The following is a 12,749-nucleotide window of genomic DNA, read 5'->3' as shown; positions in this document are numbered from 1 at the left end:
ATGGTCCCCCAAATCTTTTAGGAATAGTTTCTTTTTTTTTTTTTTTTTTGGTTTTTGGGCCACACCCGACGGTGCTCAGGGGTTACTCCTGGCTATCTGCTAAGAAATAGCTCCTGGCAGGCACAAGGGAACATATGGGACACTGGGATTCGAACCAACCACCTTTGGTCCTGGATCGGCTGCTTGCAAGACAAACGCCGCTGTGCTATCTCTCCGGGCCCTAGGAATAGTTTCTGAGCACAGAGCAAGGAATAAGTCCTGAGTACTGCCAGGTGTACTGCCCCCAAACAAAAAAATACTCCAAAATATGAGCAAATAAATTCAACAATGTATAAAAAAGTCATATACCATGACCAAGATTATATAAAAATATACACCATGATTCACCTTAGGGATGAAAGAATGGTTTAACATATGTAAATCAGGGCCAGGCGGTGGCGCTAGAGGTAAGGTGCCTGCCTTGCCTGCGCTAGCCTAGGATGGACCGCGGTTCGATCCCCCGGCGTCCCATATGGTCCCCCAAGCCAGGAGCGACTTCTGAGCGCATAGCCAGGAGTAACCCCTGAGCGTCACCGGGTGTGGCCCAAAAACAAAACAAAAAAATGTAAATCAATCAAGATAATATACCATATCAATAAAAGAAAAAATTGTATGATCATATTAATAGATGCAGAGAAAGTATCCATTCATAATAAAAGCTCTCAACACAATGAGAATGAAAAAACTTTCCTCAATATAGTCAAAACTATTTACCACAAGCCCACAGAAAACATTATACTTAATGGGGAAAAACTAAAAGCTTTTTCCTTCAAGATTAGGCACAAAACAAGGTTTCCCACTCTTGCCACTTCTATTCAATATAGTATTGGAAGTACTTGTCTTTACAATTAGGCAAGTGTGTGTATATATATGAAGAAAAGAAGTCAAGCTGTCACTATCTGTGTATGATATGACAATATATTTAGAAAATCCTAAAGACTAAAAATAAACCTAGAAACAATAGATTGTCATAGTAAAGTGGCAGACTACAAAAGAAACAAGCAAAAGTCCAGTTTTCCTATATACAAATAATGAAGGAAAGGAAAGATATATTAAAAATTATCCTATTTACAATTGTACCTCAGAAAATCAAGTACTTCAGAATCAACTCACCTAAAGAAGTAAAAGACTTCTTTCAGACAAAACTACAAAACATTACTTCAAGAAGTGAAAGAGGACATGAGGAAATGAAAAAAAAAAACATAGATAAAAAAAGAAAGAAAAGATACACTGTTCATAGATTGAGAGGATTAAACATAATTAAAATGGCAAAACTCCTCCAAAACATTGACAAATCAAATGCAGTTCATATAAAGATATTCATCATGTTTTTCAAAGAAATAGACTCAACACTTCTGAAATTTAGATAGAACAATAAACCTCCATAAATAGCTAAAGAAATCCTTGGGGAAAAGAAGATAGGGAGTATAACCTTCCTCAAATTCAAACTGTACTAGAAAGTAGTAATTAAAACAGCATGGTATTGGAAAAAGACACTCTCAGATTAGTGTATTAGAATAGAATATCCTGAGACATAGCCCCAGTTGTGTGACAAATTATTTTTTATAAAGGAGAAAAAATATAAAATGGAGCAAGGAAAGTCTCTTTAACAAGAAATGCTAGGAAAACTGGTCAGCTACATACAAGAAACGGAACTCATACCTCTTTCTAACACCATGCACAAAGGTTAAATAAAAATGAATTAAAGACCTTTATAGGACTGGAGAGAGCACAGCGGTAGGACATGGTAGACCTAGGAGGGACCAGTTCAATTCCTGGCATCCCATATGGTACCCCAGCCTGCCAAGGACAATGTCTGAGTGCAGAGTCAGGAATATTTCCTGAGCGTCACTGGGTGTGGCCCAAGAACCAACCAACCAACCAATCAATCAATAAAGTTTAAAAAAAAACCTTGAGGGGCCGGGCGGTGGCGCTGGAGCTAAGGTGCCTGCCTTGCCTGCGCACGGACCGCGGTTCGATCCCCCGGCGTCCCATATGGTCCCCCAAGAAGCCAGGAGCAACTTCTGAGCGCATAGCCAGGAGTAACCCCTGAGCGTCACAGGGTGTGGCCCAAAAACCAAAAACAAAACAAAAAAAAAAAAAACCTTGATATTAGACCTGAAATTATAAAGTTAGTAGGGGAAAACATAGGTAGAACTCTCCACGACATTGAAGCTAAAAACATCTTCGAAGATGAAACACCACTGGCCAAGATAAACAAATACAACTAAACTTCTGCATCTCAAAGGAAACAATGAGGAGGATACAAAGACCACCCACAGAATGGGGTACACCCACTATTCACCCAATGCCCATCTGATAAGACAGTGGTATAGATTAACTAGGAAAAAGCATCCAACCCCGTCAAAAAACAGTAAGAAGAGATGAACAGAAATGTCATCGTAGAAGAAATACAGATGTCCAAAAGGAACATGAAAAAATTCTACACATGATCAATCATCAGGGTAATGCAAACCAAAATAACAATACAATAGAGACTGGGACACACCAAGAAGCAAAACAACAACCAATTCTGGCACAAATGGGGTAACGGAACTCTCATTCACCTGCTGGTGGGAATGTAGGCTGGCCCAACCTTTTGGAAAAATAATATGAACTTTGTATGGATAATATTGTATAATGTGGATTATACAGGAGGAGGTTCTAGCTTTTTGATGATCTTTAAAATGACTGACTGTTGTCAAAGGGTTTCTTCTTACTACTCCCTGTGTCCTTTCCCCATAGGCTACCTGGTATGGCCAAGTAGCTTGGGGTGGTGTTAATGGAAAAAAACTTGAGGAAAACCTAACATGTCATCTGTACAAAATAGTGTCCCTCCTTGTTCAGAACCAAAGAGAACCTGACATGTGCCCTTTACAAAATGACGTCCTTTCTTGCTCAGAACCCAGGACCCAACTCTAACCTTTTGTCAGTGTATTTCCACTGCAGAGATTTTTTTTCTTGTCCTCAAAGAACAACTTTAAGTGAGAAATAAAGTTGTTTTAAAAATAGAGGCATAACTTTAGCAATATTGAAACCTCTGTACATTAACATTAAATTAAAGGGTCTTGAATGTATGATATAAAGTCTGACAGCTTACATGTTTTCTTTCACTACAGACTTTGTGTAATAAACTCAAAAGCCTTGGATTTAATGTTAATAATTTTGTATAGCCTAATTTCTTAAATTGGTTTAGGCCTGCAAGATAAAGTCTTATAATTAATCTCATTTTATCTCGAACTCATTTCTGCATCTCTTTCAAGGGTACAAATTTTGACAGTCAAGAATTTCAGGTGGGGCCGGGCAGTGGCGCTAGAAGTAAGGTGCCGACCTTGCCTGCGCTAGCCTTGGACGGACCACGGTTCGATCCCCCGGCATCCCATATGGTCCCCCAAGCCAGGAGCAACTTCTGAGCGCATAGCCAGGAGTAACCCCTGAGCGTCACTGGGTGTGGCCCAAAAAAAAAACAAAAACAAAACAAAACAAAACAAAACAAAAAAAAGAATTTCAGGTGTCAGTACATTTCATTTTTCCCAATAGGATATTTAAGTCAAGAATTCCAATTTTAGGTTGCACTGATGAAGGGGGTATTCTGTTTCTGACTGGAACCCAACTACAATCATGCTTGTAATCAATGGTAGTTAAATAAAGATTTTAGATAAAACAATTCCAAAATTTTTTTATAGTCTCATTAGCCAATTTAGAAAACTTTCAGCTTACTTTTGCTAAAACAGGCTCACAGTAAATAAGTAGAGTACCTAGGCTTTTAAAACGGTTGCTTTACGTATCATTGATCTCTAGGAATTCTGCTGTTTACTCTTCGGTTCAATGATTTGCCCATGTCTGAACTTGAGAATCTCCAGTTTGATTCCAAACTGGCTTTAATATTCTATCACAATACAGAGAAAATATGAATTGGAGCTGCTGGTGGTCTTTGATATTTTTTATATTTATATTGATCTTTGGGGCGGGGAAGGCACACCTGGTGGCACTCATGGCTTATTTGTTTCTCTGTGCTCAAGGGTCACTCCTGGTGGACTCAGGAAACCATATGGGATGCTGAGGATCCAAACTGGGTTGGCAAGATGTAAGGCAAGTGCTGTACCACCGACATTATAGCGTCTGCCCCTTGTCTTTGGTGATCTTAGCGTACATTTGTTCCAGTTATGGAGCCTCTCCTCTTATGGGGTCTAGTGCTCTGGGCCTGGAATTCTGCATTTCAAAGTTATTTTCCACGCTGGTTTCCATAAAAGGGTCGTGTCTCTCAAAGGTCTTCATGTATTTAGGCTGGTCTATGTTCCAGACAGTGTTTTTCCACACTATGCATTACCAGGGCCCCCTATATCTCTGCCTGCAGTATGATCAAGCCTAGGGCCTTAGATAAGCAAAGTATGTATTCCACTGAGCTATATTCACTGACCTATATCCCTGCCAGTGCTTTTGGTCCCCTTGATTTTGTCAGGTAACGAGTCTGTATTATACTGAGATAGCCATTTCCAAGTATTTTCAAAATTAAGATCAACTGTCCTAGATCTTTAATAAACTCCTGCTTGATTGACATTTGCAGCTTGCAGATATCTTTTAGATACATGAATTTTAAACACTTAAATTGCATAAGGATTCTCTGGAAGCCCGATTAAGATCTGCTTCTCCCTCGAAGACATCCCTCTCTTCCAGGAGCAAATGTCGTGATGTCTCTCTTCCTGTATTTTGTTGGAACCCCAGATGTTTGTTGTGTTAAAAATATACACAATATGAAATTTACTGTCTTCACCACATTTGAATGTAGAGTACAGTGGTATTAAGTTTCTATACTTTATTGTACAGTCTTGACCACTATTTATTTTCACAACTCTTCATCCTGAAAAAAACAGAATTCTGTAGCATTTATCCATAATCTCTCCATGATCCCTTCTCTCCCTCGAGATTTGGTGGCCTCCCTATATTCCCATAACTCAATTGCTGGGGAATTTCCTTCCCTTCACAAGAGCAGGCAGGGGTCACAGTCTCAGACTCCCCCACACATGCTGTTTTCTTTCTGTGTGTGAATAAATAGACTTTACCTTGAAAGAATAGGATTTTTCCTTTCTGCTTCTAGAACTCAATATTTTGTAAAGTAACCAAATCAACAATATCCTGATATCCCTCCCCTCCAATAAAAAGGGGGGCTGGGCAAAGTAAAGTGAGAGAATGGACTCTTGATGTGTCCTCAAAAAAACTGTAATCTTTTATAAACTTGATATTGTAGTAGCTAGTTAGCTGCACACAGATGCTTAAGTCCACTGATCCAGCAATATTCTCTTACAGAAAGATTATCTCCATCTCAGTTGATGAAAAACTGGATGATGAATCCCTGTCCACCAGCAGGGATTAGGCTAATCTAGTTTAATCTAGATATAGGAACTCATGTTATAGCATTTAGAATTTAGGTTTGACTTTAACACAAAAGGGCGTGTTTAATCTATAGTGTTAAGCAAAATGACAAAAAGATTTATACAAGGCAGAGGGAGAGAGAGACACAAAATAGTCTCACTCATCTATGGCATTTGAGAAAAATAAAAGACAGCATTGTAATCATACACAAAGACAATTGAGATGAGGGCTGAAGGACTGGCTCATGATGTGAAGCTCACCACAGAGTGATGAGTGCAGTTAGAGAAATAACTTACACCAACAGCTATCATGACAATGGTAGTGAATGAGAGAAATAAAATGCCTATCTCTAACATAGTCATGGTGTTTTATTTTTTAAACTTTATTTTAATTTATTTATTGATTGATTGGTTGTTGGGTCACACCCAGCAGTCTCAGGTGCCACTCCTGGCTCTGCACTCAGCAATTGCCCCTGGTAGGCTGGGGGATCATATGGGGTGCCAGGAATCACTAGATCCCTACCGGGTCAGCCACAAGCAAGGCAAACGCCCTACCACTGTGCTATCTCTCCGTTCCCCAGGGAGGGTGTTCTTTTCTATAACTGAAACCAACTATAAATGTTTGTAATCATGGTGCTTAAATAAAGATATAATAAAAAAGATTTATAAATTATTTTAATTTAATTAAAATTTAACTAATTTTTTATTTTGTTTTAATTTTTTTGTTTTTATTTTGGTGCTCAGGGATTACTCCTGGCTTTTTACTCAGTAATTACTCCTGGCAGTGCTAAGGAGACCATATCGGATGCTGAGGAAAAAATGTAAATATACATATAAAACTATGAAGTTGTGATCTCAATACCTTTAATTCTTTTTCTCTAATTTTATTCCCCTCAAAAAAAAAGGCTAGATAAACTACCTCAGGATTAAGCAACAGGTAGGTATCTCTTGTAGTAGAATATTGCATAATTAATTTTTTATTCTTTTGTTTATTTTTATATTTTTCTGTGCTGTAAATCAAGGGCTTTGCATGCATACGACCTGGGTTTGGTCCCTGGCACTATAAAAACAAACAAAAAGAACTGGAAAAGATATAAAGGGTGTATGTCACATTAAAATGGAGCAATCATAATGAATATTGTAAAAATGCAAATTAGTGTTTAACTTTTTTTCTACCTAAATAAATGAGGAAATCGTGGGTCTGAGTCATTTTCCTGCAGAGCGTGTTTTGTGGTTTCAAGAGCTTTCTAGGGTGTGCCTGGGCAGAAGCTCACACTGTTGCCCAACATGCTTGCTAAACAGAAATGGCAGTGGCCCACATCTTGAGAAAACAACTTCGCCCCCTGGGATAGATGTGTCTTGAAAAACAACCGGATATTTCTAAATCCGCTATGCTCTACTTTCATCATTTTCTCTCGGATAATGCTACCCTAGGAAACCAGACATGGTTGCTAGGTTGACAGATCAAATAAGCCACTTTTAGAAATTAGGATGAGGGCTGGAGCAATATAGTAGTGGGTAGGGTTGCTTGCCTTGCATGCAGCCAGCCCTGGTTCGAATCCCGGCATCCCATATGATTCCCTGAACACTGCCAGGAATAATTTCTGAATATAGAGCCAGGAAAGTCCCTGAGTATAGCTCAAACAAAAAATTTTAAAGAACTCATGTTGAGGGGCCAGAGTGGTGGCACAAGCGGTAGGGAGTTTGCCTTGCACACGGCCAACCCAAGATAAACTGCAGTTCGATCCCTCAGTGTCCCATATGATCCCCCAAGCCAGGAGTGATTTTTTTTTTCTTTTATAAAATCTTTATTTAAGCACCATAATTACAAGTATGATTGTAATTGGGTTTTAGTCATAAACAGCGATTTCTGAGCTCCTAGCCAGGAGTAACCCCTGAGTGTCACCGGGTGTGGCCCAAAAAGCAAAAAACATAAATAAAATAAAATAAAATAAATCACGTTGAAACTAAAGGAGTCCCCAGGAATCAGGGAAGTAGGGTACTAATGATGAAGAAGAAATTGCTTCTGAATTGGGTAAACTGCCCTGATTTTGAGAGGGCCTATATGTGGACCATACTGCAAGTGGTTTTTGGGGGCTGAACTGCCATGTTTGCAGTTCAAAATGGCAGTGTGACAGGGTTGAAGATAACCCCACCCCACCCACCCACCTGGGGACTCAAGAGCACCTCAAAGTATAATGATGGACGTGATCAGAGAATCAAGATAGTTGCTCTCCCAGACTGCACTCTGAGTGTAGAAGACAAGCTTACTGAATTCTTTTAACATTTCTAGCTGGAGGAATAAGAACTTTTATTCTTATTATCCCCTAATTATACACTACTTCAGAGGGGCACAGTCACCTGTCCACAGTCATATTGGGGCTCTATCATAGATTTCTTGCAGTATCTGCCAACAGCTGTTTTGGGGTGGCTAGAGAACAGATCAAAAGAGTCTGACCTTTTAAGGGTATTGCTGTACCTTCCTAACCAAACTTAAAATGTTCTTGCGCTGAATTGTTGCACGTGATTTGCTGGGAGTCCATCCCTGGTACCCCATTTGGTCCTCTGAGCATTGTCAGGAGTGATCTCTGACTGCAGAGCCAGGATAAATCCTGAGCACGGCCAGGTATGGCCCTCAAACCTCAAAAGAAAAATGAACCAAAAGTGTGCCTGTCAAAAAGGCATGTTGTGGGGTATGAGGGTAAATGGGGATATGATGGAAGGAAGTTGATCCTGGAAACTTGAATGCTTAAAACAACCATGAACAACTTTAGAAAACATGGTGCCTAATTAAATAATAAATAAAATAAAAATAACATGTGCCTTTTTGTTTTGTTTTGTTTTGGGGTCATACCCAGCAGCGCTCAGGGGTTCCTCTTGGCTCTACACTCAGAAATCGCCCCCAGCAGGCTCGGGGGACCATATGGAATGCCGGGATCGAACCACCATCCTTCTGCATGCAAGGCAAATGCCCCACCTCCATGCTATCTCTCCAGCCCAAATGTGCCTTCTTTTATGTAGATGCCAGCATCATGCCTGTCAAAGAGGTTTTCTTTATTGTTTAACTCTGCAAAATGAATGAATGGCAGTTTTTGAATAAACAAATTTACAATTTTCTTCTACAAATAAAAAATGTATGTCCTCTAGGGGCTGGAGCAAGAGCATAGTGGTAGGGTGCTTGCCTTGCACAAGGCCATCCCTGATGGAATTGAGTTCAATTCCCAGCATCCCATATGGTCCTGGAGTCTGCCAGTGAGAGACTTCTAAGTGCAGAGCCAGGAGTAATTCCTGAGCACCATCGGGTGTGACCCAATAAACGAAAGAAAAGAAAAGAAAGAAAGGAAGGAAGGAAGGAAGGAAGGAAGGAAGGAAGGAAGGAAGGAAGGAAGGAAGGAAGGAAGGAAGGAAGGAAGGAAGGAAGGAAGGAAGGAAGGAAGGAAGGAAGGAAGGAAAGAAAGAAAGAAAGAAAGAAAGAAAGAAAGAAAGAAAGAAAGAAAGAAAGAAAGAAAGAAAGAGAAAGAGAGAAGGAGGGAGGAAGGGAGGAAGAGAGAAGGAGGGAGGAAGGGAGGAAGAAAGGAAGGAAGGAAGGAAGGAAGGAAGGAAGGAAGGAAGGAAGGAAGGAAGGAAGGAAGGAAGTCCTCTAGTTTTGTTTTTCAAGCTGAATAATTTGGTTTTCTCTCTCCTGGGAGTCCATCTATAGCTTAATGTTTAGTTAAAAGCTGAAATAAAGATCTGGCAATGTAATTAAACAACTTTTGGGCAGGTGTCATTGCTTGTTTGTGTCAATATTCCTTCAGGTTCCCACCACTCTGCTCCCGCTAGCTTTCCATAGTCACACTTTTTTCTAATATTAGGTCTCCACACTTCTGTTCTATCCTTTATACATGCCATTCACTTTGCGTATGATGTTCTTCCCCCTTTACTGGAAATTTCCTTATCCAGAAAGATTCAAGTTGGTTACCTTGTGTTGTCACCATGCAAATTAAGCTTATTTGTTCACCTCTCTATTCTGCATTCAAATGTTAAATTATTGAGGGCAGAGGGTAAGTCACTCTCATCTTCGGAAAGATCTGCATTAGATCTCACATATAATATACTTAAGTACAATATACATATATGTATACAACATGCATATATTGTATGCAATATACGATATATACATAATGTCATATGTAGATGTGGATTGCTTAAACACGACCCAATTACCCACTTCCTGGAAAGGTATTTATTCAGAGGAAATAAATGAAAAGAAAAAGACTACACAGTAGAAGTGCTATAAAATTAGTATTTGCCAAGTATTGGAAGTAAGTGAAATGTTTACCCACAGAGCAATGGTGAATAACTGGTGGTACATGATCTTGATGGAATGTTATTCTCTCAGCAAACACATTGAACATAGCAAGCACCAAGAACATATCACAGGCACGTCAATGAGTCAGATGATTTTGGTACATACATAATCTGGCAGCATCTTCTAAATGAATCACTACCAGAGAATACAATTTAGAGAACTATTTCTGGCTAGTGTAAGAAAAAAAACAGATTGCAAAATTGTATATTACAATTGTAAATGTGAGGTTGTGAATAGCTCTCAATGGGAATCTGAATCTGAAGTGGAGTGTGGTTAGTGATGAACAATATTTTCCTAAGCATTATTAACATCTTAATTTTTTTGTCAGCTTTAAAGTTTCAGACCATCTTTCTCATGCCCTCAGCTACTCTACTGAACCTCCTATTCCCTTGGCTGATCTTGTTACCCTGGATCTCCAGAGTGGCAGCATCAGTGAAGGCAGTTCTTTTGAGATGAGCAGAGGATTGCCATGAGGTGTTTGAGAGAGAGAGTTCAACGTTCCATGGGAGTGTTAAGTGAAAGAAGGCATCCAGGAGTGTTGATTAAGTGGCATTCTCGGAAGCAGACTTCTCTGTCTGGGCTACATGAAGCAGAAAAGCCGAAAAGCCTGTGTGTTTCTTTAATCTGTTAGCCACATTGCATAGGCAGAGGGCAGAGGGCTGTGACGGGGAGAGTTGAAGTCTGGAAACCAGATAAGAGGGTTGGAACCTATAAGAATGGCAGTTTGGGGCTGGAGAGATAGCATGGAGGTAAGACATTTGCCTTGCATGCAGAAGGACAGTGGTTGGACTCTTGCCATCCCATATGGTCCCCCAAGCCTGCCAGAGCAATTTCTGAGCATAGAGCCAGGAGTAACCCCTGAGTGCTACTGAATGTGACCCCAAAACAAAAACTAACAAACAAAAAGAATGGCAGCTGTATCCTTGAGCTTGGAAGGATCCTCCCAAGGTGGAAGGTACCATTATCTCTTCATGATCTTCATTATCACGGATAATGAAGAGGTAATTCTCCAGAGCAGGAAACTGAAGCTGAGTGACACCAGTTTGCCAGAGAAAATGATACTTAGGATTAGGGATTAGGCTTCTTTGTATTCAAACAACTCCCACCCCTACCCACTGCCACTTATTCTGGAGTCTGACTAGATTCATGAGATCCAGTTGACATGGTAGGGAAGGTGGAGTCCTTTGGAATGGGAGAACCATGTTGAATCTGAATAGTGGGACCCCATAATGAAGGGCCTCTGAGTTTCAACTCAATACTGAATGTTAGGGTTTGGGAGTCTTTGTAGGTTTGGCACATGCTAGAAGGAGGTTTGATGAAGAGAAACTGGCAGTGCATACTGGTTGTATAATCTGGGGCAGGCAGGGTGGAAATCTGAGTAAAACAGGTGAGTGGCATAAAACAGGTGAGTGAAGTCATGAAATTTTCCTATGCATGCATGGGCATGGAAACTATTATGATGAGTAACGTAAGTCAGAGGGAGAGAGATAGACACAGAATAATCTCACTCACATATCGTTTTAAGAAAAATAAAAGATATTGTTGTAATAATCCCCAGAGACAATAAGAGATGAGGGCTGACCAGATATGAAGCTTACCACAAAGAGTGGTGAGTGCAGTTAGAGAAATAACTAAGCAGACAACTGTCATGACAATAATAATGAGTGAGAGAAGTAGAATGCCTGTCTCAAACACAGGCAGGAAGTGGGGGAGAAGGGTGATGGGGGCCATTAGTGGTGGGAAAGTTGCACTGGTGAAGGGGGATGCTCTTTTAATGACTAAAACCTAACTACGAACATGTTTGTAATCAGTGCATAAATAAAAATATTATTTAAAAAAGCTTTCTTAATAGAGGCTGGAAAGCTGAGAAATAATTAAATCATTCAAGTTATACAGTTGTCGAGCTCATTCTTAAAGTGGTTTTCTGACACCGTTCGGCCTAAACTCAAGGCTCAACAGTAAAAACAGAGATGCTCATGTGCATGTACATATAAGCATGCATCACTCCCATTGGATGTGGCTGTGGTGGGTCATATGGAATCTGAATTTAAGAAGAAGCATTGCAAGGTGAAAATGTCAAAGTTGGGAGCTCATTAATACAAACAAACACATGAGTGGTTCTGTTCTCTCCAGTCCAAAGAGAACCAACCCTCCAGCTTCTTGAGAAAAGGTCTTCCCGGACCTCTCACCATGAGACAAGAATGGAAACTTCTCCCTCCTCCTATCCTGATGTATGTGGGGTACTACGCACCCTGTCCAGAGCTGGGACCCTGATGGCCCTCTTAGAATTTTGTCCTTGAGAGCAAAAAGAAATAGGTCTCTGACCCTTTCTGATAAGAAAAAAAATGTGACTTTTATGAGTCCAGGAACCTGTTGCTATAAGGTTGGAGCAAGGAAATTCTAGCTAGTTTCAGGAACTCATTTCCACATACTCTAGGCTTCTGTCAACTTCTTGTCCATGCCACGTCATGAACAATTCTTGGCCCTCGTTGTAAGCTGAGTAACGTCAAAGTTAAATGTCACTTGCAAACAATATCCTGACTGTAAACATGAACCCTTTCCCCAACTTCCTTTTTCCCTAACCTCTTCTTTTGGTATGTAAAAGTCCACCTGGATTACAGCCCCCCTCCCCTGGGAGGGGTTCTGGATAATAAAAAGAGGAGTCTGGCTAGGGGCTGGAGAATGAGCGCATGACATAGGCAGCACATGGCAGAAAAAAAGCCATGAGAAAAAAGCAGACTAACTCCAATAAATCTTTAACTCGCTGGCTTGGTATTATTTCTCTGCAGCTACCCTTCTTCATCAGACCCGTCTGCCTAAGGCAGCGTTTTTAACCAATGTGCTGAGGCACACCAGTGTGTCATGTGATATTGTCTGGTGTGAATGGAAAAAATTCCAATTTCATCCTTAACATGCAGCTTCGGCTCACAAATAGACCAATCATTAGATGATTTCATAATAAAGTAATTATAAAAGAATTTCCTTGT

The 12,749-nt window shown here is 40.2% G+C and overlaps 1 protein-coding gene across 1 annotated transcript in view; it reads right to left on the bottom strand.

Annotated features, from left to right (window-relative positions):
* The window catches only part of GORASP1 (golgi reassembly stacking protein 1), a 737,102-nt gene that overhangs the window by 279,129 nt on the left and 445,224 nt on the right, over positions 1-12,749 (bottom strand). The gene's annotated exons all lie outside the window — the stretch shown is intronic.

The sequence above is a fragment of the Suncus etruscus genome, chromosome 20 (assembly GCF_024139225.1).
Source record: "Suncus etruscus isolate mSunEtr1 chromosome 20, mSunEtr1.pri.cur, whole genome shotgun sequence".
Taxonomy (NCBI): domain Eukaryota; kingdom Metazoa; phylum Chordata; class Mammalia; order Eulipotyphla; family Soricidae; genus Suncus; species Suncus etruscus.
This window is presented reverse-complemented; position numbering and strand designations above follow the sequence as displayed.